This window comes from Anolis sagrei, chromosome Y, assembly GCF_037176765.1.
Source record: "Anolis sagrei isolate rAnoSag1 chromosome Y, rAnoSag1.mat, whole genome shotgun sequence".
Taxonomy (NCBI): domain Eukaryota; kingdom Metazoa; phylum Chordata; class Lepidosauria; order Squamata; family Dactyloidae; genus Anolis; species Anolis sagrei.
Genome location: NC_090035.1, coordinates 47500298 through 47526346, shown reverse-complemented (window position 1 = coordinate 47526346; position 26049 = coordinate 47500298). Strand labels below are relative to the sequence as shown.

General features: G+C 45.3%; 1 pseudogene; it reads left to right on the top strand.

The window, feature by feature from the left end:
• Nucleotides 1–26049, top strand: part of LOC137095618 (serine/threonine-protein phosphatase CPPED1-like) — a 247489-nt pseudogene that overhangs the window by 35362 nt on the left and 186078 nt on the right.

Genomic DNA, 26049 nt, shown 5'->3' with positions numbered 1-26049 from the left:
CCCTATACCCTGTTCGGCCTTGCGACTAACCAGGAGTACCTCTGTCTTGTCTGGATTCAATTTCAATTTGTTCGACCCCATCCAGACCATCACAGCGGCCAAGCACCGGTTCAGGACCTCAACAGCCTCCTTAGTAGCAGGTGGAAAGGAGTGACAGAGTTGGACATCATCTGCGTACAGATGACATTGCATTCCGAAACTCCGGAAGATCTCGCCCAGCGGCTTCATGTAGATGTTAAACATCATGGGAGACAGTATTGAACCCTGAGGAACCCCACAAGATAAAGGTTGTGGGGTTGAACAGGAGTCTCCCAGTAACACCTTCTGAGACCGACCCTCGAGGAATGAGCGGAGCCACTGCAGAACAGTACCTCCAAGACCCATCCCCGCAAGGCGTCCCAGAAGGATACCGTGGTCGACGGTATCAAAGGCCGCTGAGAGGTCAAGCAGCACCAACAGGGACACACTTCCCCTGTCGAGCTCCCGACGCAGATCATCCACTAAGGCGACCAAGGCTGTCTCGGTACCATGCCCCGGTCTAAAGCCAGACTGTGCCGGGTCCAGATAATCCGTGTCTACCAAGAATGCCTGGAGTTGTGAGGCCACCACACGTTCCATGACTTTGCCCAAAAAGGGGAGATTGGAAACAGGCCGATAGTTGACGAATTGAGTGGGGTCCAGTGATGGGTTTTTCAACAGCGGTTTTATCACAGCTTGCTTTAAGCTGGCTGGAATTTTGCCTTCCCGAAGGGAGGCATTAACCACCACCTTCACCCACTCAGCCAATCCCCCTCTGGCCTCCTTCAGAAGCCAGGATGGGCAGGGGTCTAGGATGCATTTGGTAGCTCTCATTCCTCCAAGCACCTTGTCCACATCCTCAGATTGAACCAATTGAAATGAATCCATCAAAACTGGACAAGCAGATGCTCGTGTTACATCCTCAGAGACTGCCGTTAATATGGTATCCAGTCCAGAGCGGATCAAAGCGACTTTGTCTGCAAAGAACTGAGCAAAAGCTTCACAGCGAGCTGCCGAGTCATGAGGGTACCCATCCTGAGTGGTGGGTTTTAACAGGCCTCTGACAACTCGGAACAGTTCAGCCAGACGGTTCTTTGCAGACGCAATGGTGGCCGCAAAGAAAGTCTTCTTAGCGGCTTTTATTGCCGCGGCATATGCCCTTAAAAAGGATACAAACCGTGTTCGATTTGGCTCGCTCGGATCCGAACGCCACATGCTCTCTAGTTCCCTCTTCTTTCGCTTCAACGCTGCCAACTCCTCGGTGAACCAAGGAGCTGGTTTAGCTCGGCTACTTGAGAGGGGACGTTCTGGAGCGATCGTGTCTATTGCCCATGTCATCTCCCCATTCCAGAGAGCGACCAGGGCATCAACAGGATCACCTACCGAGGTGGCGGGAAATTCCCCAAGAGCCGTCAGGAATCCATCTGGATCCATAAGCCTCCTGGGGTGGACCAGCTTAATGGGTCCTCCACCTCTGCGGAGGTTAGGGGGTGCAGTGAGTCTAAAGCTGACCAGATGGTGGTCGGTCCATGGCAACGGAGAGATGGATAACTCCTCAACACCGCCACCTTCCTCCCATCCCTGATAAAAAACTAAGTCCAATGTATATCCAGCACTGTGGGTGGGGCCAGATACCCGCTGGGACAGCCCCATGGTCGCCATGGTAGACATGAAGTCCTGAGCCGCTCCCGTTAGGGCAGCCTCGGCATGGACATTGAAGTCCTCCAGCACAAGCAGCCGTTGGGACTCCAATGCCAGGTCCGAGACCACCCCCGCTAGCTCAGGCAGGGAGACTGTAGTGCAGCGAGGTGGGCGGTACACTAACAGAATCCCTAATCTGTCCCGGTCACCCACCCTCAGGTGGACGCATTCAAAATTTGTTGACTGCGGGATGGGGGCCCTGGTCAGAAGAATGGAATCTCTGTAGACCACTGCAACCCCGCCTCCCCGCCCTCCGGATCTCAGTTGGTGCTGCACAGAGAAACCTGGTGGGCAAAGCTGGGTCAAGTTTACACCTCCCGCTTCGTCCAACCAGGTCTCTGTGATGCACGCCAGATCTGCCCGTTCATCCAGGATTAAATCCTGGATGAAAGTTGTTTTACCATTGACAGATCTGGCATTCAACAGCATCACTTTCAATCCGGAGGGACCGCCATCCTGGTTACACCAATTTACCATATCAGGAGACCGATTTGGAATTACTAATGTTGTTCCACAGTCCCTAGGCCGAATTAAAGGTCTCCTTTTCCCGTATCTCCCCCTCCCCACCACGACTTCTATGGGGGCTCCTCGGTTAACGGAAGCCTCTCCCTCCTCCATGACGCATTCAGCAACCAAAGTATCACCCCATAGATCATTATTGACTGTTTGGTATGTTACAACTTCAGATTGCCATAGTCTTGCTTTACATTCATTTCCCGCTCCTGCTATATTATACGCGGGTCTTTCTGAGCTACTCTGTTCCCTCTCTCCACTATAAACAGTTAGCAGCAAGATTAACAAATGCCAGGGAATGGGTAGTGACATGAATGATAGTTGTTAAACACTGTCAGAAAAGTTCACTAAGTTCCTAAAGTGCAGATAGATAATTATATCAGCATACACAATGGTATAATTGATTAAAGTGCAATAGCTTGTCAATGGCTCTAAAGTGCTAGATGAAGTGCGTCATGGAGGACTTAGAGTCAACACTAGATGGTTAAGTCGATTAAAGTGCTAAAGTTCGATAGAGTTAATAGACCATGAGGTAGTGAGTTAAGGTGCTGATAGAGTAAAGTGCTTGAGTCACACCGGATAATTGTATGCTGTACTTACTAACAGTGCAACGGTTAGTTCTTAATTTCTCCGTTCAAACAATTAAATATAGTTGTTGTTATTACTACAGATTAAAACCCCCCGCCTCTCTTAGATTGCTGTCCCGAAAGATGTATCAGGTGACAAAATGGACAGCACAGTCCTTCTTGAGATAGCGTTGAAGAGGTGCTCCGTACAACCACAATAGGGGTGGTCAGCACAATCAGGGAAGATGGTCAGCACAGTCAAAAATGGTCGGCACAGTCAAAGGAGGTCAACACAGATGAGGATGGTCAGTACAATCAAAAATGGTTAGCACAATCAAAGATGGTCAACCCAATCTGAGAGGATGGTCCACAAAGTCAGAGAAGATCAACACAGAATGATTAAACGAAGGACAACACAGTCTATCCAAAATTGGAAGCAGTTGGAAGCAACGAGATGCCAAAAGATGGCGATAAACAGGCCAAACGATGGTCAATACAGTCTTCCAGAATTAATAGTTACCAGACGAGATGATGGAGTCTCATGCGATGGAGGCAGGTTAATCCCTGGTCTGGGCCTGCTGGAGGGCATGCACGTTGGAAGGGATGGAAGGGGTGGCTAGGACCCCGAAGGAGCAGACTAGCCCACAAGATGGCGGCGGCGCGTTGAAGTGTGTTAAAGTCAAAGCATTAGAAAGCTGGGCCAAAAGCCAAGCCTCAGAATGGCGCCGCGGCGCCGCCCCACAGCGACCCAGACAAAGCAGCCGAAACGGAGCCCGAAGATCCGCTGGCAGCGAGCGCCAGCCACCACAGCAGCCAACCGGACGATGGAACACGGCCCCCAAGGAGCCAGATAGCCCGGAACAGCAGCAAAGCAGCAAAGCAGCAAAGCAGCAAGCAGCAGCCGAGCAGCAACACAACGCCGACAGTCAAGCAGCCAGCCGAGTCACCGCAGCCGAGAAAGGAAACCTTTGCTGTTTTCCTCTCTCTTTTCTCTTGTCAAATTTTGAGTAATTTGTAGTTTGTAGTTTGTAAATAGTTCGACTTCAAAGAGCTCCTATTCAAACAAATAATTTACTCTTATGTCCAGTCTCTATGGGTAGCTTATTCAGCAAGTTTCCTTTCTTTGCTCTTTGCTCTTTCTTCCCTCCGTTTCCCTTATCTCTCTTTACTTTTTGTTTCTTTGTAACTCCAATTAATTAATCTTAATGGAGGCGGTAGGCCGCAATACCATCCCATTAGGTCGGCGTCCTCATCCCGGGTCTTATCTCCAAGGTCTCTCGTTGCCAGTAGAGGTTTCCAAGGAAACCCCCCCTCGCTGCGTGCCTTGGAGGAATGCCAACACAACTTTTTCTGTCGTTGTTGGGGGGTAATATTACTCCCCCGACCCCTTAGGTGAGGTTTCAGCTTTGGAGCTCGAGGAGCCTCAGCAAGCTGCTGCAGCCTCCATGCTGCCTCCACCGGAAGTTTAAGTGGCTTGGGGATCACACTGCCAGCTGGCAAAGGTTGTCCATCTTTGTCCCTTCTGGGGGAGGGACCAAAGGCGGCTGCATGAAACAAAATAGCATAGCTAACTTCCCTATGCTTAACACTGTTCAAAACCTGAATTGCCCTAAAATCTGCATTTTGACTGTTTATTTTACTAAGTACCTGGGTGATGTCATCAACCAGGACTCTCCACTTATTAATCAAAACCTTAAGCTCTATTCTGATGTCCTGAGATTTCTCTAAATCCTCAGAACACTGTAACTGCCTGTCAAGGTCGACAATAGAAAGCCATACACTTTCAACCTTGTCTGTAAGCTGAGATTCCTGCTGTATAAGCGCATCTAAGCCTTTGCGGGATGGGTGTGTAGAACCTTGGGAACGGAGGCTATAGGCTTTACCTTCAGACTTTGGGGAACCCGAGGTGTGAGCCATGACAGCAAATTGCCCAAACAGTATAGCAATACAGGTAAAATGACAAGTAAAGCAATAAGTATATCAATGACCAACAGTCAATAGAACACACAATATGAAAATGCAATCATAAACACAAAGAGCAGGTGATATAGCAATGCAGTAATAAAGCAGTCAGTGAATCAATGCAAATATTACAGATAGGGCAAGCAATATAACAATGCAACTTCAATGCAATTACAACAACAAATAGAGCAAGCAAATATCAAGGCCGTTTTTAGCACACTCAAAACTTATCACTTTAAGGCAGAATAGACACAGCAGACACAATAATTTAAATGCACATTAAACTCTTGCTGTAAGGCTGCAGAAAGCCAAAGGCAATTGCAAAAAACCCTTTCTAGAAACCTGAGAAGGCAAAGCTGTAATGGGGTTTCCTTCAAAAAGGCGGGAAAACCTTGCTTCTGGTTGGAGACTTGCAAAGTAGCAAATTGTGCAAAACTGAGCAGGGCTTGCTTCTGGCTGGAGCAAAATGTTGCAATCTTGCTAAGACAGCTGGCTTGTGGCTGGAGACTTTGCAAAATATCAAACTGTACAGGACTGAGCAGGGCTGGCTTCTGTTGCTGGAGCCTTTGCAAAGTAGCAAACTGAGCAGGGCTTGCTTCTGGCTGGAGCAAAATGTTGCGATCTTGCTGAGGTCTGCTGGTTGCTGGAGCCTTTGCAAAGTAGCAAATTTGCAAACCTAGCTGAGTAGATCTTCAAAAAGGCAGGAACTTGTAGCAAACTTTGCAGACTTTCAGGCTCCTTTGCAAGGAAGGAGGAGCTTGAAAGTCTTCCAAAATGGCCAAAAATGAAGAGACACAGGCAGATGTCTCTTCCTGTGTGACTTCAAATGGCTTGTACAGGCTCCTTAAAAACTGTTCTGTAGCTCCTATTCTCTACTCCTGGGCGGCAGAAGCCACCAGCTTCCGTCTTCTACTGTGATGTCACACGCTGGGCCTACGCATAAGACTAGACAGGACATAAATTCTGTGTGCCCAACGGGACACCAGGGCTGCCTCAGATTAAAGGCCCTTTGATTTCCTTAAAACAGAGTCTTTAGATTGCTTAAAGTTTCAACAATGTTCTTTATTAATGAAAACAAACAAGTACTTTCAAGCTTTCTTAACCGTCTATTGGCTCTTGCAATCTTGTTCACTGGGAACAGGCGCTATCTTCTTAACTGTAATTAACTAATAGGGAAATCCTTAACTTCTAATCTGGGCAGTCTGTACTTGCCTCTGTTGGTGTGGAGCCCCTGCACCCGGTACCAACTGCGTCTGGCTTCTGTGAGCGACTCTTACCAAGCAGAGCTTTGTAGACTTCCAGGGGAAAAGAAGGAGGTCAGGTTTCAGTGATGGCTGGCTGAAGTCCTTCAGCAAAGGAGCTGTAAGGCTGTAAAATCCTTAGCCAAGTTGTGTGGCCTTTTCTCCCTGGCCAAGTTGTAGGCTGTATATCTCCCCGGCCAAGCCATAAAAGACGAAGCTTTCTACAGGAGCTCTTGGTATTATGTCCTGCATGGAAAGCTTCTCTGTGTGGACTAAACTCAAACTGGCTCCTATTCCCTCCAAAACCTAAAAAGGGGGCGGGACCAGGGAACCTAACTATAATTGACAGGTGGCTTGCCCTATGCTTGCAGCCAAAAGAAGCCACCTATCTTCAGAGTCCCTGAAACGTAGGACTGCAAACAAACATTCAATGCAAAGCAAACAAAATTGGAGCTCCTGGAACAACTGTTCCAGAACAACAACTCCAAAACTCAAGGTCAAGGCCCACTAAACCCTTCCAGTATTTTCTATTGGTCATGGAAGTTGAGAGGTGATTAGCTGTCCCTGATTTTTTTCCTCTCTGGAATTCCCCTGTATATGAGTGTTGTTTTACTGTTTTAATTTTAGAGGTTTTTTTTTAATACTGTTAGCCAGATTTTGTTCATTTTCATGGTTTCCTCCTTTCTGTTGAAATTGTCCACATGTTTATGGATTTCAATGGCTTCTCTGTGTAGTCTGACATGATGGTTGTTAGAGTGGTCCAGAATTTTTGTGTTCTCAAATAATATGCTGTGTCCAGGTTGATTCATCAGGTGCTCTGCTATGGCTGATTTCTCTGGTTGAAGTAGTCTGCAGTGCCTTTCATGTTCCTTGATCCATGTTTGGGCGCTGTGTTTGGTGGTCCCTATGTAGACTTGTCCATAGCTGCATGGTATACGTGTCCTTTGATGTACATAGCATTTGTTGGATTTTCTTGGTGGGTCTGTAGATAGTTTATATGTTGTGTTTCCTCAGCTTCCCTATGCAGTAAATGGTTCCCTTGATTTATGGCAAGAACACTTTTCCTCTGGGTGTATCTTTGCCTTTACTCTCATGGCTTGTTCTCAATCTTGCAGCTCTTCTGATGTCTGTGGTGGAGTATCATTTGCCAGTACAGCCCAGTTTAAGTGGTTCAGTTCATCTTGGAGGAGGTGGAGTTTGCAGAATCTTTTTGCACAGTCTGCTCTGTTTGTTGTGCAGACAGAGTTGAAAAAGAGTAGGAAAGAGTTAAGGCAGTGGGTGGGATCATGCAAATTCCACACCAATGGAGAGAGTAAGAAACACAGGGATGTCTGTTGAGGAGAGTACACGTAAAATCGAGGATGAAATTGTCTCTGAATAAAAGCATTCCTTGAGTGGTGGGCAGTATGGTGTTTGGGGAGGACATTGGCAGGGGTTAGGCTACATGTTCTTGATGCTTGCTATAACCTGAAATGTCATTGGGGAAAGGGCTTTTAGTGGCTTCTCAGCACTGTGGGTTAAAGCTGTTTGTGGAAGTGAGAGCCTGTCTGTGGAAATGGGCACCCCAGCCACATGCACACATACATATTTTTCATTTTTATTGTGTGTGCGTGTGTGTGTCTGGAGTTACACTTCAAAAATGTACCTGTTCTAAGTTACATACAAATTTGATTTAAGAACAAACCTACAGAACCTATCTTGTTCATAACTTGGTGACTGCCTGTACAACATAATTCACACACCCAACACATACAAATGGTTAAAGACAGTGCTGTGTTATATATTGCTACAAAATGACTGCTGGTACTTTATAATTACAGTAAGATGTGGCATACTTTTAAAAACATTTGTGGGGATGCATTCATTTCACCCAATTTATTGTTTTAGATGCAGAATGAGAATTGAAATCCCCTTTCTACTTTATTCAAGGAGCTGATCCGCAGTTTGGATTGATGAAAACTTATGCCATTGGTGACTCCATAGTGGAGGCAACGAATGGGAAGAGGAGCTCAAATTAACCCAGCAAGCAGTGCAAGCCATTAACCAACTGAACCCTAAACTAAAATTCTTGGTCCTGTGTGGGGATCTTGTACATGGCATGCAAGGTGAGATGGGTAAACAGTGAACTGGTAAAGCTGTTTCTTCTATGTGTGCTCTAGTTGCAGCGATGGACAACATACAACACTGAAGCTTCTCACCAATCCTTGTTTTCACAAGTCACATTTTTCCAAATCCAGTTATTATAGGGACCGAAAGGGAGGTTAAATGTGTGTGTGTGTGTGTGTGTGTGTGTGTGTGTGTGTATGAATAAGAGAGAGAGAGAGATGAGTTACACTTCAAAAATGTACCTGTTCCAACTAAGGAACAACTTCAACTTAAGAACAAACCTACAGAACCTATCATGTTCATAACTTGGGGACTACATGAGGAGACTTCTAATCAAGGTGAAAGATAATAGAGAAAGGCAGGGAGTTCCAGAAAAACATCTATTTCTGCTTCATTGACTATTCTAAAGCCTTTGACTGTGTGGATCATAATAAATTGTGGCAAGTTCTTGGTGGGATGGGCATACCAAGCCACCTTGTCGCTCTCCTGAAGAATCTGTACAAGGACCAAGTAGCAGCAGTCAGAACTGACCACGGAACAACAGACTGGTTCAAGATTGGGAAAGGCATACAGCAAGGTTGCATACTCTCACCCAACCTTTGTATGCAGAACACATCATGTGATGTGTGGGGCTTGATGAATGCAAAGCTGGGGTGAAAATTGCTGGAAGAAACATTAACAACCTCAGATATGCAGATGACACCACTCTGATGGCTGAAAGCGAGGAGGAGCTGAGGAGCCTTCTAATCAACGTGAAAGAAGAAAGCGCAAAAGCTGGGTTGCAGCTAAACATAAAAAAACCCGATTATGGCAACAAGAATGATTGACAACTGGAAAATAGAGGGAGAAAATGTGGAGGCCGTGACAGACTTTGTATTTCTAGGTTCAAAGATTACTGCAGATGCAGACTGTGGCCAGGAAATCAGAAGACGTAGCTTACTTCTTGGAAGGAGAGCAATGTCCAATCTCGATAAAATAGTAAAGAGTAGAGACATCAGACTGGCAACAAAGATCCGCCTAGTCAAAGCCATGGTATTCCCTATAGTAACCTATAGGGAATACCATGTGAGAGCTGGACCTTAGGGAGAGCTGAGCGAAGGAAGATAGATGCTTTTGAACTGTGGTGTTGGAGGAAAGTTCTGAGAGTGCCTCGGACTGCGAGAAGATCCAACCAGTCCATCCTCCAGGAAATAAAGCCCGACTGCTCACTAGAGACAAAGATGAAGTACTTTGGCCACATCATGAGGGGACAGCAAAGCCTGGAGAATACAATTATGCTGGGGAAAGTGGAAGGTAAAAGGAAGAGGGGCCAACCAAGGGCAAGATGGATGGATGGCATCCTTGAAGTGACTGGACTGACCTTGAAGGAGCTGGGGGTGGTGATGGCCGACAGGGAGCTCTGGCGTGGGCTGGTCCATGAGGTCACGAAGAGTCGGAGATGACTGAACGAATGAACAACAAACATGTATTACCAAGGAGAACAGACCTTTCCCCCTTTTAAATTAACATATCTTCTACATTGCCTAAATCTAGTTTAGAGAACCCTTCTCTTGCCATGCCTTCTGCATGAAAGTCCATGGCCCAAGAAGCCAAATCTTATTGATGACACCATTTGTGGAGATGGTTGTTCACTTTTGGTGTTCTTCTTCCTGGTCTATATCCTTCAGCAGGAAGGATAGATAAAACAACCTGTGCTCAAGATTCCTTATGTTCCTCTCCAGAGTTTTGCAGTCCCTTGCAATACATTGAAGGTTATATGTCTGTGCAGGTACAGCTGGACCAGGAGCTCCAATTTTGTTTGCTTTCCACTGAATGCTTGTTGTAGTTCCAGGGACTCTGCAGATAGGTGGCTTCTTTTGGCTGCAATCATAGGGCAAGCCACCTGACAATTATCGTTAGTTTCCCTGGTCCCACTCCCTTTTGGGGTTTTGTAAGGAATAGGAGCCATTTTGGGGCTTGTCCACACAGAGAAGCCTTCCATGCAGGACATAATACCAAGAGCTCCTGTAGAAAGCTTCGTTTTCTACGGCTTGGCCAGGCAGATACAGTCCCACAGCTTGGCCGGAAGATATACAGCCTTGCAGCTCCTTCGCTGAGGGACTTCAGTCAGCCATCACTGAAATCTGAAATCCTTTTCCCCTGGAAGTCTACAAAGCTCTGCTTGGTAAGGGTCACTCGCAAAAGCCAGAAGCAGTTGGTACCGGGTGCAGGGGCTCCACACCAACAGAGGCAAAGACAGACTGCCCAGATTAGAAGTTAAGGATTTCCCTATTAGCTAATGTACAGTTTATGAAGATAGTGCCTGTTCCCTGTGGACAAAATTGAGAGAGAGCCAATAGACTATTAAGAAAGCCTTAAAATACCTGTTTGTTCTCATTAATAAAGAACTTTTTTGAACCTTTAAGCAGTCTAAAGACTCTGTTTTAAGGAAATCCAAGGGCCTTTAATCTGAGGCAGCCCCGGCATCCCGTTGGGCACACAGAATTTATGTCCTGTCTACAGTCTTATGCATTGGCCCAGCATGCGACATCACAGTAGAAGACGGAAGCTGGTGGCTTCTGCTGCCCGGGAGTAGAGAATAGGACCTTTAGAGCTACAGAATAGTATTTAAGGTGCCTGTACAAGCCATTTCAAGTCTTCATTAGCTGTATCCATCTGCCTGTGTCTCTTCATTTTTGGCCATTTTGGAAGACACCCCATGTGACCAGAAGGAAGGGGCTGGCAGCCTCCTTCTTTGCTTCAAGCTCCACCTTCCTTGCAAAGGAGCCTGACTCTGTTTGAGGGATTCCAAGGGCCTTTAATCTGAGGCAGCCCCAGCGTCCCGTTGGGCACACAGAATTTATGTCCTGTCTACAGTTTTATGCACAGGCCCAGCGTGCGACAGCACAGTAGAAGACGGAAGCTGATGGCTTCTGCCACCTGGGAGTAGAGAATAGGACTATAAAAGTTAAAGAACAGTACCTATGGGAAGCAGCATAGAGCCATTCCAAGCCCCCATTATCTTTATCCAAGTGTTTGTGTTTTGGGAATTTCGGCCATCTTGGAGAGCAGACCATCTGAACGTGTTTATTCATTTTCGGCCATCTTGGAAGGCACCCCATGTGACCAGTAGGGAGGGGCTGGTTGCCTCCTTCTTTGCCTCAAGCCACACCTTCTTTGCAAGAGGGAGTTTGCAAGTTGCTACAATCCTCAGCCAATCTTTGCACAGCAAGTCTGCAAAGTTTGCTACAAGTTCCCACCTTTTTGAAGATCTACTCAGCTAGCTTTGCAAGTTTGCTACAATCTTCAGCCAGTCTTTGCACAGCAAGTCTGCAAAGTTTGCTACAAGTTCCCGCCCTTTTGAAGATCTACTCAGCTAGTTTTGCAAGTTTGCTACAATACTCAGCCAGTTTTTGCACAGCAGAAAAAAATTCTTCACAGAATTGCTACAGTTTGTTCCAGCCACAGAAGCAAGCTTTTCCTGCTCTTTTGTAGCAAGCCCTATTACAGCCTTGTGCAAACTTGCCTTTTCAAATTTCTGGAAAGGAGCCTTTGCAATCGCCTTTGGCTTTTGCAGCCTTACAGCAAGAGTTTAATGTACATTTGAATTATTGTGTCTGCTGTGTTTTACTCTCTGCCTTAAAGTGATAAGCCATTTCTGTGTGCCAATTGCACTGTTATATTGCTTGCTCTATTTGTAGTATTTGCATTGATACACTGACTTCTTTCATTACTGCATTGCTATATCACTTGCTCTTTGTGCTTATGATTGCATTTTCATATTGTGTGTTCTATTGACTGTTGGTTATTGATATACTGATTGCTTTACTTGCCAGTTTACCTGCATTGCTGTACTGTATGGGCAATTTGCTGCCATGGCTCATACCTCAAGTTCACCAAAATCTCAGAGCAGACCTTATGACCTAAGATCCCACCGTTCTTTGCACCCCACGCAAAAGGCATTAGATTCATTTTTACAGCAAGAAGATCAGCTCATAGATAAGGCTGAAAGCATCTGGCTTTCTATTATTGGCCTGGATAGCCAGCTACAGAGTTCTGGGGATGTAAAGCAGCCACAAGACATCAAAGCAGACCTTAAAGCTTTGATTAATAAGTGGAGAGGTTTAGTTGATGCCATTGCCCAAGTGCTTGGCAAAATAAACAGTCAAGAAGCAAACCTCAGGGCAGTTCAGTTTTTAAACAGGGTTAAGCACAGGGAAACTAGTTATGTGCACCTGTTTCATGTAGCTGATTTTAGCCCCTCCCCCAGAAGGGAAAGGGTGGTCGAGCTTCGCCCACTCATAGTGTGATTACAGATCTCCTTAAACATTCCCCAAAGGGCTTGAGTGCAAAGAGCAGTCAGGGGGTGCTTCTGGGCAAAGCAAGCACAGCCACACCAGCAGGAAGCATAGCAGCAGACATGGCTCCGCGTCAGGGTCTTCCGTCAGCAGGAGCAGCTCCTCATCAATGGCGGCCCTTTACAACAAAGAAGCCAAGTGGATGGAGCTGCAGGAAAAAATCCTTGAGGCCAAAGCTGAGGGAGCAGCAGCTGATGTAGGCCTGGCCTTCGAGCGGGCTCAGATTGAACTCTGAGCCAAACAAGCTAACTTGGAGGCAAAGCAGAAGTTGTCGCAAACCAAGTTAAAGGCAAAGCAGAAGTTGTAGCAAACCGAGTTAGAGACAAAGTTAAAGTTGATGCGCATCCAACAGGAGGCAGTTCAAAAAACGGTCCGTCCCAACATCCTGGCGAAGGCGCTACAGGGAGAGCTGTCTCAGGAAAACGTCAACCGTTTGCCAACATCACCTATCATGCTTTTTCTGCCAGCCCACGTTGGCTTCCAAGATAGCAAGTTGGTGCATGTGGACAGCGATATCGTGCCACCCAGGCAAGATACAGAAACTAGGGCCAGGAGCCCACAGCCACCAACTCAGGCAGCAAGACCTATTACGGAAACCAGAGTTTCACCCATACCTGAGGCTACAGGTGTTCCTGGGAAAGGACCTTCTAGATTTCAGAAGAACTTCACTTTTACCCCTGACCAAACACCCCTTCCATTTCTGCAAACTCCTCGGTCTCAGCTTGAATCTTTGTTTAGAAACCCCAAGAAGGATTTGAGGAACAAAGGGGTGGAGATATTCTCTGACTGGCCAGAAGATTTCCTACTTTGGAAAAAGCCTTTTCAGCGAGCCACACAGAGTTTAAGACTCACCTCTGAGGAACAATTGAATCTTATGATCGCCTGGCTTGGTCCAGTATCAGCTCAGCAGGTGAGAAGGATTTTCTTGGCTCTCATCGACCAACCAGATAGAGCATTGGACACTGCATGGACGAGGCTTGATCAGCGCTATGTGTCCAGCACCCAAATTGAAGCCTTGCTGATTCACAGACTTCATAAGTTCCCAGTGCTTAAACCAAAGGACTTTAAACACCTTTGGGACCTGTCAGACTTACTGATTGAGCTCAAGTCAGGCAAGGGAAACCCACAGCTTCCAGGGTTTGCCTCCCTGGACCAACAATTGTCCCAAACTGCCACCACTCAGAAACTGCCGTACTCCTTACAAGAAGAGTGGGGCAGAGAAGTCTTCAGATTTAAGCAGACCAATCATCAGGTCTACCCACCGTTCACCCATCTTGTGGACTTTGTTACGAATGCCGCCATGCAGCTTAACGACCCACAGACAGGATTTCCAACTCTTTATGGGACTTCAAGGAGCCCAAGAAACCTGCAAAAGACAGTGGCACCAAGAGAAACATCGCCATCAAGTCCACAGAGACCAACTCATCTTCAGCTGATCCCAAAATGATGCCTAAGGATGTTTTGTGCCCACTGCATGTGAAACCCCACAGTTTGGCCGACTACAGAGTTTGCCACGAAACCTCATGCAGACAAGATCGAGATCCTCAAGAAGTCCAGGATCTGCTTCAGGTGCTGCGGTGCAATTCCCCATCAGTCAAAGTCATGCAAAGAAAAAGTAAAGAAAAAGTAAAGTGCGAGGTGTGCCAATCCGAAACGCATTGCTCAGCTATACATGACAAGGATTTCCTGCCCTCCAAGGTCAAAAGTGGAGCCATCAGTCAATGCTCCCCAGAAGTTTCGGCTGAACTTTCATCGGGCAATGAGGCACACTCTGGATGAAGAAGAAAATGTACATGGCTTCTTCAGAATCTTTAAGGGGCAGGCAAAGACTATTGACTATTGTATTTCCACTTGTACAGGCAAACAAAGAAGGCAGTGCCGCGTTGCATCTGGATTTATCATTTTGCCATGTGGCAAAGACATTCATTTTGAGTTTCCTGATCTTAATGAGTGTGCGTCCATCCCACGCAATAAGGACCAGATTACTACCAGAGAAATGATGAAAGCGCATCCTCACTTGAAACGACTACAGACCTCATTGCATCCTTTGAGCCGGGCATTGACATAGTCCTGCTCATTGGATCCAACTGCCCCAACTTGATGAGCATTTGGGCTGAGAAGAGAGGTCCTCCTGGTGCACCTTTGGCCCAGAAGATCCCATTAGGATGGACTATACAGGGACCTGTATGTGTTGACAGAATGCATCCTCCGTCTTCTCTGTGTCCAGATCAGCCAAACACCCTCAGTTGTGGCAAAGTCACCCTCATGCAAAGTTGCCTCAGACACATTTCTGTTTGCTGCCAAGGAGTTTCATCTGAGTTCTCATCTATCTTCAACGTGTCCCGGGATGACGAGAACGCAGTGCTCTCCCGAGATGAGCAAGTGTTCCTGAACATCATGAACTTTGAGGTCATTCTCAGCGAGGAAAGGAATTGGATCGCCCCTTTGCCCTTCAAAGCAGACCGGCCTACCCTGCCTCCCAACAGACAGGTAGCAGAGAAGAGACTGCAGTCTTTGAGACACAAGATGCAGCGTGATCCCAAGACCAAACAGCAAATCGTTCAATTTATGGACGACATGTTTTCTGCAAGGTATGCTGAGCCATCTAGCCCTGGCTCAGACAAGGAAGAGTCTTGGTTCCTTCCCTTCCATAAGGTCACTCACCCACAGAAGCTGGAAAAGGTGCACATTGTGTTTGATGCCAGCGCCAAATGCAAAGACATTTCACTGAATGACGTGCTCCTGAAGGGACCAGACCTTCTGAACAGCCTTATCGGAGTCATCCTTAGGTTCAGGGAATCCAAGTATGCTGTCATCACTGACATCTTCAAAATGTTTTATGCGTTCCTGGTCACACCGGAGCATAGAAGTATTTAAAGTTTTTATAGTTTGAAGACACCCAGGCTCTGACGGGTTGAAAGCTTTCCAGATGCGGGTCTATGTGTTTGGAAACACACCATCTCCTGCTGTGGCCAACTATTGCCTGCGAAAGACTGCGGAAAGATTTGGACACTCCTTTGACCCTCAGGTCACCCAAGTTATTAATCAGAACTTTTACGTAGATGACTTGCTTGCATCGTTTGATGCTATAGAGTCTGCAGTTAGTACAGTGAAGGATGTCCAATCCTCGTTAAAAAAGGCCAACGTTAGGCTTCACAAGATCAACTCTATCAGCACCAACATTTTAAGGGTCTTCCCGACTGAAGACCTGATACAAGACAACGTATTGGAGTTGTTCCAGGACGTGAGCTCCCAATCTAGCTTAGGCTTGCTTTGGGACACCCGTCTGGACCTCTTGTCAGTCGGGGCCACACGGTTCACTGGTGTGAACACCAAGAGACAGATGTTATCAGCAGTTAATGGTGTTTTCGACCCATTGGGAATGGCCACCCCTGTCATGATAACAGCCATGCTCCTCTTTCGAGAGGTCATCGAAAGCAAACTGGACTGGGATCAGGAAGTTCCTCAGTCCATCAAAAACTCTTGGACCACTTGGGCCGCCCAGGCTCAAGATTAATACAAGTTGAGCATCCCGTGCCAATTCACTGCCAGGAGCCCTTTACAAGGCTCACACATTGAACTCCATGTCTTTTGCGACGCCTCGGAGAAAGCTATTGCAGCTGTGGCTTACGCCAGGCAAAAGGACTCTAGTTCTTTTACGATTTGTCACAGCCAAGGCCAAGATTGCTCCATCTAACGCCACAGTCCCTAGGTTAGAACTGTGTGCAGCTGTGCTAGCCATCCAATTAGCTCAGATTAGGAGAGAGACTAGACATTTCTTTTCAGTTATCTTCATTTGTTTAGTTATCCGAGCCATTCACATCGAGGTGATTGAATGTATGGATACTTCAGCCTTTCTGAATGCAGAAAAGCTTACGTGGCTATTTAATGTACTGCATGCATCTCACATGGGGGGGGGGGGGCGTATGATTGGTTTGTGTAGAAAGATTTTAATTGCTATGCTTTTAGAGTGTAAGAATGTGACCCATGATGTTTTGGTCACTTTGATGGCTGAGGTGACAGCAATTGTAAATAGCTTCCCATTGATGCTCATCACCACAGACTCAGACACTCCACAGCTTCTCACTCCTGCATCCATTTTGACTCAAAAGACTTCTGAATGGCAGGAAATTATGTACCCTGTCCCTGAAGGATCTTACAAAGTGCTCTGGAAACAAACTCAAACTCTTCCCTATCAGTTTTGGAGATGCTGGAAGGCAGAGTACCTGGCTCAACTCCAGAGTTGCAGGAAGTGGAAAGACTCTAAGCCCAACCTCCAAATTGAGGACATTGTTTTGTTGAAAGTCAAATCCTTACCTCATTTCAAGTGGCCTTTGGCCAAAGTTACAGAGACCTTGCCAAGTCCGGACGGATTGGTAAGGAAGGTGAAACTAAGAGTGCCAACATGGAAATGTTTCTGTCTTACACAGACCAATTTGTGATGTTGTGTTGTTATTGAATGAGTAATTGTTTATTGCCAAATTAGATTTCCCAATGTTATAGTATAGATTTCTCATCATTGAGAAATCTAGGCCAGGAGTGTGCAGGTACAGCTGTACCAGGAGCTCCAATTTTGTTTGCTTTGCATTGAATGCTTGTTGTATTCCTAAGTTTCAGGGACTCTGCAGATAGGTGGCTTCTTTTGGCTGCAATCATAGGGCAAGCCACCTGTCAATTATCATTAGGTTTCCTGGTCCCACCCCCTTTTGGGGTTTTGTAAGGAATAGGAGCCATTTTGGGGCTTGTCCACACAGAGAAGCCTTCCATGCAGGACATATTATCAAGAGCTCCTGTAGAAAGCTTAGTCTCCTACGGCTTGGCCAGGCAGATACAGCCCCACAGCTTGGCCGGAAGATATACAGCCTTGCAGCTCCTTCGCTGAGGGATTTCAGTCAGCCATCACTGAAACCTAAACTCCTTTTTCCCTGGAAGTCTACAAAGCTCTGCTTGGTGAGGGTCACCCGCGGAAGCCGGAAGCAGTTGGTACCGGGTGCAGGGGCTCCACGCCAACAGAGGCAAAGACAGACTGCCCAGATTAGAAGTTAAGGATTTCCCTATTAGCTAATGTACAGTTTAAGAAGATAGTGCCTATTCCCTGTGAACAAGATTGAGAGAAAGCCAATAGACTATTAAGAAAGCCTTAAAATACCTGTTTGTTTTCATTAATAATGAACTTTGTTGAACTTTGGAGCAATCTAAAGACTCTGTTTTAAGGAAATCCAAGGGCCTTTAATCTGAGGCAGCCCCGGCGTCCCATTGGGCACACAGAATTTATGTTCTGTCTACAGTCTTATGCACAGGCCCAGCGTGCAACAGCACAATGTCGCTGTAATTGGTACGTTGATTGTGCATTTCCTGCATTTCCGGGGGTTGGACTAGATGGCCCATGTGGTTTCTTCCAACTCTATGATTCTATGATTATTTGTTACATCAGACGGACAGTGTAATGGTTGGTGGGATTGCTTAAGCCTAATCAGCCTCTCTTTGTTGTCATGAAACTGGGAGGATGTAGCAAACTTTATTTCTGTTACTTCAGCATCTGGACCAAATCGAATTGATTCATATTACAGGAATGGAGATTCTACTGAGTCGGATGAGAACAGAGAAGAGTCCTGTGCTTAATCACATAAAAATAAAAGCCTGGATGAGAGTAAAACCGTTCAATCATTTCCCAACACATTGGTTTCATAAATAAACGCACTGCTGCCATTCAAGCCGATCAAATGCTGGCAAGCAGGGGAGTTTCAAAATGTGAAAATGTAAATAAAACTGCGACCGCTGTTGAAACTGCTGAAATACCTGCAAACCTGTAGGCTTCAGAGTGTGGAAGGTGTAAATAAAACTGCTACTTCTGTTTGTATTGCTCATATACATGCAAACACACAGGTTTTGGAGCGTGAAAGTGTAAGTATTGAGAAGCATGTGTCTGAATAGGCTGCTGAGTCAATGTTAAGAAAATTAGCAAGGCCAAATGGAAGGAAGTTCCCCTCGGATTCAAAAGTGACCACAGTAAGATCTAAAAATCATTACTACCATATCTAAGAGGATAATATTAAAAACATAGGTAAGGCAAAAGGCTTACCGGTTCCCTTAGAGAAGTAGTTCCCAACCTGTGGTCTGCAGACCACCAGTGTTTCCTGAGAACTAAAATATGATCTGCAAAGCTAAGACCTTGCAAAATACCACTCCCAGGATGCCATTGCACTGAGCCAGGACAGTTTAATTTCATAGTGTCGATGTAACCTTTGTTATCAAAACAAAAAAAAATATCCTGGTTTACTATGGCTGACTTTTAGAGCAAAGCTTACAGCAGCTCAACATAAGGAAAAGTGGTGGTGAGCTGCTGTCTCCTTACCTCCTTCCTTGCTTCCCTCCCTTCTTTTCTTCTCTCCCTCCTTCCTTCCTTCTTTCCTTGCTCCCTTCTTTCTCTCCCTCCCTTCCTCACTCCCTCCCTCAGTCCCATCCCTTCCTCCCTTTCTTCCTTGCCTCCCTCCCTCCTTCACTTCCTCCTTGTTTTCTTCCTTCTCTCCCTCACTTCCTTGCTTTGTTCCTTGTTCCCATCCCTTCCTTCCTCTCTCTCTCTCTCCCTTCCTCCATTCCTCAGTCAGTCTCTCTCTCCCTTCCTTTCTTCCTTGCCTCCTTCTTTGCGTCCCTCCTTCCTGCTTTTCTTCCTTCCTCCTTTCCCTCCTTCCTCCCTCGCTTCCTTCCTTTCTTGGTTGCCCTTCTCTGGAAATATTCCATCTTGTCAACATCCTTCCTGATTTGTGGTGACCAGAACTTGACACAGTGAAATCTGACCAAAGCAGAAGAGAGGGGCATCATGGCTTCCTCCATCTAGACCAGTGGTTCCCAACCTTGTTTTGCCTATGCTCCACCTAAGCATCTCTAGAATCCTGATGTCTTCCCCTCCTAGTGACATATGGCCCCATTATAAAATACATAACAATATCTTGAGATCATTTATGCATGCCACTGGAGAAGTACTTTCAAGTAACCGTTAAAGGCTACAGTAATTGTTCACTTGCCAGTAAATGAAGATTAAAGGAGGTCAACACATAAATCTGATGATCCATTCAAGCCAATACATTTGTAAATATAAAGAGAGATTCATTCTAAAGAGTGTATTGTTTAATGGGGTTTTCCTTAGATAAGTCATTTAAAGTATCTTGGTTCCCCACACTTTCCCAGTACAGGCAGTCCTCAAGTTGCAGATGTCTGACTTACAAAAGACTGCTAGGTTAAGAACAGGGCTGAGACAACAGGAAGTGAGAGAAATCTCCCCCTTGGAAGGAAGGGAAATCCTCTCCTGGAAGTGTTATTATCAGGGGGGGAAGGGGTCTCCAATGAAGTTTTATCTCCAGTCCTTGTTTCCACAACAAGCCACAATTCTCAAAATCCAATGATAACGGGGACAGAAAATGAGGGAAAATCTTCTGAACATGGGCACAGAGAGCAAGAGAAACAACTCCCTATATGATCCAAAGCATATCTCTCTCTGTCTCTGTCTCTGGAGTTACGCTTTAAAAATGTGGCTGTTCCAATTAACATACAAATTCAACTTAAGAATAGACTTACAGAACTGATCTTGTTTGTAACTTGGTGGCTGCCTGTAAAAGATTTTGCATTGCAAACCATACTGCAAGGCAACTAGAAATGTACAGTTCAAGGAGAACCCTTGCAGCATGCCTCCATGACTGACAAAGAGGCTACACACTCAGTAATTCAGTAAACATGAAGAGCATGAGCTAGACCCCGAGGTGGAAGAGAAGCAAGAATCTTGCTAGTAGGCTTACCATAAGCAATTTCATAGGCTTCTATCTTTACAAAATATTAGACCAATTTAATTTTGCTGCAAGCGATCAGGGCTTTTCTTATGCTCTTCAGTCTTGCTCTTGCTGCAGAGATGCCGTTAAAGTCTTCTATCTGTGCTAGAAAGGCCACAATCCTTGTCATACAGAAACCTTCTCACACTCAAACACTCAGAATGTGGTATGTGATGGAAAATATATAAATCTCTTAGGCTGGATCTCGGTTGCCATGTAATCCAGTTCCTGAATCTAGATTCTCTGCTTTGAACTGGATTATATGAGTCTACACTGCCATACAATCCAGTTTAAAGCAGATCATTTGAATTCAGAAACTGGATTATATGGCAGTGTCGAAGGGGGTCAATTCTTCAGGAGAAACGCACAGTTTTAATAAACTAAAATCCACCAGAGTAAGATTGTTCATTGTTGTTCATTCGTTCAGTCGTCTCCGACTCTTCGTGACCTCATGGACCAGCCCACACCAGAGCTCCCTGTCGGCCGTTACCACCCCCAGCTCCTTCAAGGTCAGTCCAGTCATTTCAAGGATGCCATCCATCCATCTTGCCCTTGGTCGGCCCCTCTTCCTTTTACCTTCCACTTTCCCCAGCATAATTGTATTCTCCAGGCTTTGCTGTCTCCTCATGATGTGGCCAAAGTACTTCATCTTTGTCTCTAGTGAGCAGTCGGGCTTTATTTCCTGGAGGATGGACTGGTTGGATCTTCTCGCAGTCCAAGGCACTCTCAGAACTTTCCTCCAACACCACAGTTCAAAAGCATCTATCTTTCTTCGCTCAGCTCTCCCTAAGGTCCAGCTCTCACATGGTATTCCCTATAGGTTACTATAGGGAATACCATGGCTTTGACTAGGCGGATCTTTGTTGCCAGTCTGATGTCTCTACTCTTTACTATTTTATCGAGATTGGACATTGCTCTCCTTCCAAGAAGTAAGCTACGTCTTCTGATTTCCTGGCCACAGTCTGCATCAGCAGTAATCTTTGAACCTAGAAATACAAAGTCTGTCACGGCCTCCACATTTTCTCCCTCTATTTTCCAGTTGTCAATCATTCTTGTTGCCATAATCGGGTTTTTTTATGTTTAGCTGCAACCCAGCTTTTGCGCTTTCTTCTTTCACGTTGATTAGAAGGCTCCTCAGCTCCTCCTCGCTTTCAGCCATCAGAGTGGTGTCATCTGCATATCTGAGGTTGTTAATGTTTCTTCCAGCAATTTTCACCCCAGCTTTGCATTCATCAAGCCCCACACATCACATGATGTGTTCTGCATACAAGTTAAAAAGGTTGGGTGAGAGTATGCAACCTTGCTGTATGCCTTTCCCAATCTTGAACCAGTCTGTTGTTCCGTGGTCAGTTCTTACTGTTGCTACTTGGTCCTTGTACAGGGTTTTTTTATGTTTAGCTGCAACCCAGCCTTTGCGCTTTCTTCTTTCACCTTGATTAGAAGGCTCCTCAGCTCCTCCTCACTTTCAGCCATCAGAGTGGTGTCATCTGCATATCTGAGGTTGTTAATGTTTCTGCCAGCAATTTTCACCCCAGCTTTGCATTCATCAAGCCCCACACATCACATGATGTGTTCTGCATACAAGTTAAAAAGGTTGGGTGAGAGTATGCAACCTTGCTGTATGCCTTTCCCAATCTTGAACCAGTCTGTTGTTCTGTGGTCAGTTCTTACTGTTGCTACTTGGTCCTTGTACAGATTCCTCAGGAGAGAGACAAGGTGGCTTGGTATGCCCATCCCACCAAGAACTTGCCACAATTTATTATGATCCACACAGTCAAAGGCTTTAGAATAGTCAATGAAGCAGGAAAAGATGTTTTTCTGGAACTCCCTGCCTTTCTCTATTATCCAGCGGATATTTGCAATCTGGTCTCTCATTTCTCTGCCTTTTCTAAACCCAGCTTGAACATCTGGCAACTCTCGCTCCATGTATTGCTGGAGTCTTCCTTGTAGGATCTTGAGCATTACCTTATTGGCATGAGAAATAAGGGCCACTGTACGGAAGTTTGAGCAGTCTTTCGCATTTCCCTTTTTAGGTATGGGGATATAAGTTGATTTTTTCCAGTCTGATGGCCATTCTTGTGTTTTCAATATTTGCTGGCATATGGCATGCATCACAGCATCATCTTTTAAGATTTTAAACAGTTCAGCTGGGATCCCGTTGTCTCCTGCTGCCTTGCTGTTAGCAATGCTTCTAAAGGCCCATTCAACCTCACTCCTCAGGATGTCTGGTTCTAATTCATTCACCACACCGTCAAAACTATCCTATGAATTTGTATGCAAAACATATCATTTTTTGCCTGAAATTTACCTCCAGTGTTTCTAATTTTCTGGAAGAGGTCTCTTGTCCTTCCTATTTTGTTGTCTTCTTCCACTTCCATGCATTGCTTATTTAAAAATAGTTCCTTATCTCTTCTGGCTAACCTCTGGAATTGCGCATTTAACTGGGCATATCTCCCCTTTTCACTGTTTCCTTTTGCTTTCCTCCTTTCTTGGGCTACTTCCAGTGTCTCAGCAGACAACCATTTTGCCTTCTTGGTTTTCCTTTTCTTTGGGACGTACTTTGTTGCCGCCTCCTGAACAATGTTGCGGACTTCTGTCAATAGTTCTTCTGGGACTCTGTTTACTAAATTTAGTCCTTCAAATCTGTTCTTCACTTCCACTGTATATTCGCTAGGAATGTTAGTGAGATCATATCTGTAATGATGTGTAAATTTTATTCCTTTGGTTATGTGTAATTTAAACAGTAGTTTATGGATGGTAAGTATGGAGGATTATGTTTTGTTGGAGATGGTGGCTTGGCATTAGCTGAGTTGCCATAGCAACAGGGGCAGAGCCAACTGCCTCTTCACGGGGCAGCTGTTTTGAAAAAGTCAGTCAGTAAGCCGGTGAGCTACTGGGAAGACTGAGTCTCTGGGTGGAGATTCAGGGAATGTGTCTGTAGCCGGTGTGCTATAGGGAAGACTGAATCTCTGGGTGGAGATTCAGGGAATTAATTGGTGACCAAAGGGGTTACAGAAAAGGACCTGGTAGTGATAAAACTACAGGGGGTCATTGATTCTGAGTTAAGAATCAAGGTTTGGCTGGGAGCCAATTCTGTTAATAAGCCTTTTAACTTATTTGTTTTATTTAGGACAGTTGTCCAGAAGAGTTACATCTGCTTATAGAAACTTCTTGAAGTCTGTGCCTGAGATTACTCATGAAACCTTACTAATGTAACCAATCAAGATTTGTGCCTCTTGTGAAGAAACAGTTAAACATGTTATACTCCTGTTAAAATAAACTTGTTACTGTTTTCCTCAAGCCTTGCCTGATACAGTTTCTCTTAAGACAAACAGCCTGCATAAGAAGTAAAGTCAAGCCAGGGACAGTAAACTCTACGCTATCAAATGAATAAAGCCCTCTGTAATTAATAGCCCCTTTATAAAATAGCTCCTAAGCTGATATTGATGGTTGCCCAGCTTTCCTCACACATTAGGTGGCAGTAAGCTTTTAACCACACTCCTTCACAATATCTAACTGGTCTGTGTATTTTCCCTGATCTCTTTAGTTTTATTCTAAATTGAGCAATAAGAAGTTCGTGATCTGAGCTACAGTCAGCCCCAGGTCTTGTTTTCACTGACTGGATGGATGTCCACCACCTTTGGCTGCAAAGGATGTAGTCAATCTGATTTCAGTGCTGACCATCTGGTGAGGTCCATGTATACAGCCATCTTTTAGGTTGTTGGAAGAGAGTATTCATTTTACACAGCGAGATTTCCTGGCAAAATTCTATCAGCCTGCGTCCTGCTTCATTTTGTTCTCCCAGACCATGCTTGCCTGTGATCCCAGTTGTCATTTGACTTTCCACCTTGGCATTCCAGTCTCCTGTAATGAAAATAATATCTCTTTTTGGTGTATTATCCAGTAGGTCCTGCAGATCCTCATAGAACTGATCTACTTCTGCTTCTTCAGCAGCTCCAGCAAAGGATCACTGCCTTGTCGTGGTGCTGGAGCTTGAGCACCTCAATGATGTCATGAGCGAAACCGTGAAGGGCCACTCAAGACGGGATGGTCGTGGCAGAGAGGTCAGACCAAGCGTGATCCCTGGAAAAGGCAATGGCAAACCACCCCAGTATTCTTGCCAAGAAAACTAAATGGAACAGTACAACCAGAGATATGTCGGTATGCCATTGGAAGATGGGACTCCCAGGTCGGAAGATGGCCAAAATGCTACTGGGAAGGAGCAGAGGATAAGTTCAACTAGCCCCAGATGTGATGACGCAGCTAGTTCAAAGCCGAAAGGAAGGCTAGCGGCCGACGGTACTGGAGGTGAATGATGAATCCGATGCTCTAAAGATCAACACACCATAGGAACCTGGAATGTAAGATCTATGAGCCAGGGCAAATTGGATGTTGTTATTGGTGAGATGTCAAGACTAAAGATAGACATTCTGGGGGTCAGCGAACTGAAATGGACTGGAATGGGCCACTTCACATCAGATGACCACCAGATCTACTACTGTGGACAAGAGGAACATCGAAGAAATGTAGCCTTCATAATTAATAAGAAATTCGCTAAAGCAGTGCTTGGATACAACTCAAAAAATGACAGAATGGTCTCAATTCGAGTGCAAGGAAAGCCTTTCAACATTACAGTGATCCAAATATACGCCCCAGAGTAAGATAATGGTAGGGAAAGGTTTTTCCCTGACATTAATTCCAGCTGTGTCCATCTCTGGGGGTTGGTGCTTTTCTCCATTTCTAAGATGAAGAGCTGGCGTTTTCCGTAGACACCTCCAAGGTCATGTGGCCAGCAACGATTCTGGCCCAACTTACCTTTCCGAACATGTCTCCCCTTACAAACCTTTCAGGAATTTAAGATCATCTGGGGAGGCCCTGCTTTTGATCCTGCTTGCCTCACAGGAGCGTTTGGCAAGGACGACGGACAGGGCCTTCTCAGTGGTGGCCCTGGCTGTGGAACTCCCTTCCTGAGGATATTAGATCAGCCCCTTCCCTCATGACCTTTAAGAAAAGAGTAAAAACCTGGCTCTGAGAAAACTTTTGGAACCTCATTGTAACCAGATAAACTCAGTATTGTGAACAAATATGAAACAGCTTAACAATGCAAATGGACATGGATTTAAACCCGGAAGTCATTTATTTTTATAGTTTTAAATTGTTTTTATATGAATTTTATTATGCGATTTAACTTGTTTTAATCAATGTATTTTTGTGTGTTCAGCATCTAATTGTTGCCAGACTGTGTGCCACCCTGAGTTGCCTGTGGGCTAAAAAGGGTGGGATAAAAGTGTGGTAAATAAATAAAATAAATGACTGCATGAAGCACCGTTACCTTCCTGCCAGAGTGGTACCTATTGATCTACTCACATTTGCATGTTTTCAAACTGCTAGGTTGGTCTATCAGGGTAGATGTACAAATTCAGCTCTTGTTGAAACTGTAATATTATATGTTAATATTACTGCTATCGGTGTCATTAAGAAAGGACTTCTTGAATGTTTTTTGTACTGTTGTGTATTCACCTATTTCATTTCAGAAACTGCTTTGAAATCCTTGAACCTCGACTTCATTTTCGGAAAAATGAAAAAATGAAACCCAATTAGCTCTCATGTGCTTTGATAAATGAATTTGCGCTAATGGGGTAGAATTTTTTTCCTGACCTAAATGAGAACTCCAATGTACTGTAGAATATAAAACCGTGTGATGTTCAAAGGGATGTTTGTGTGCGCGGAATCAAGTGCATGAGGAGACCGAAGATCTGAAGATGTCAACAGTGTCAGGTCT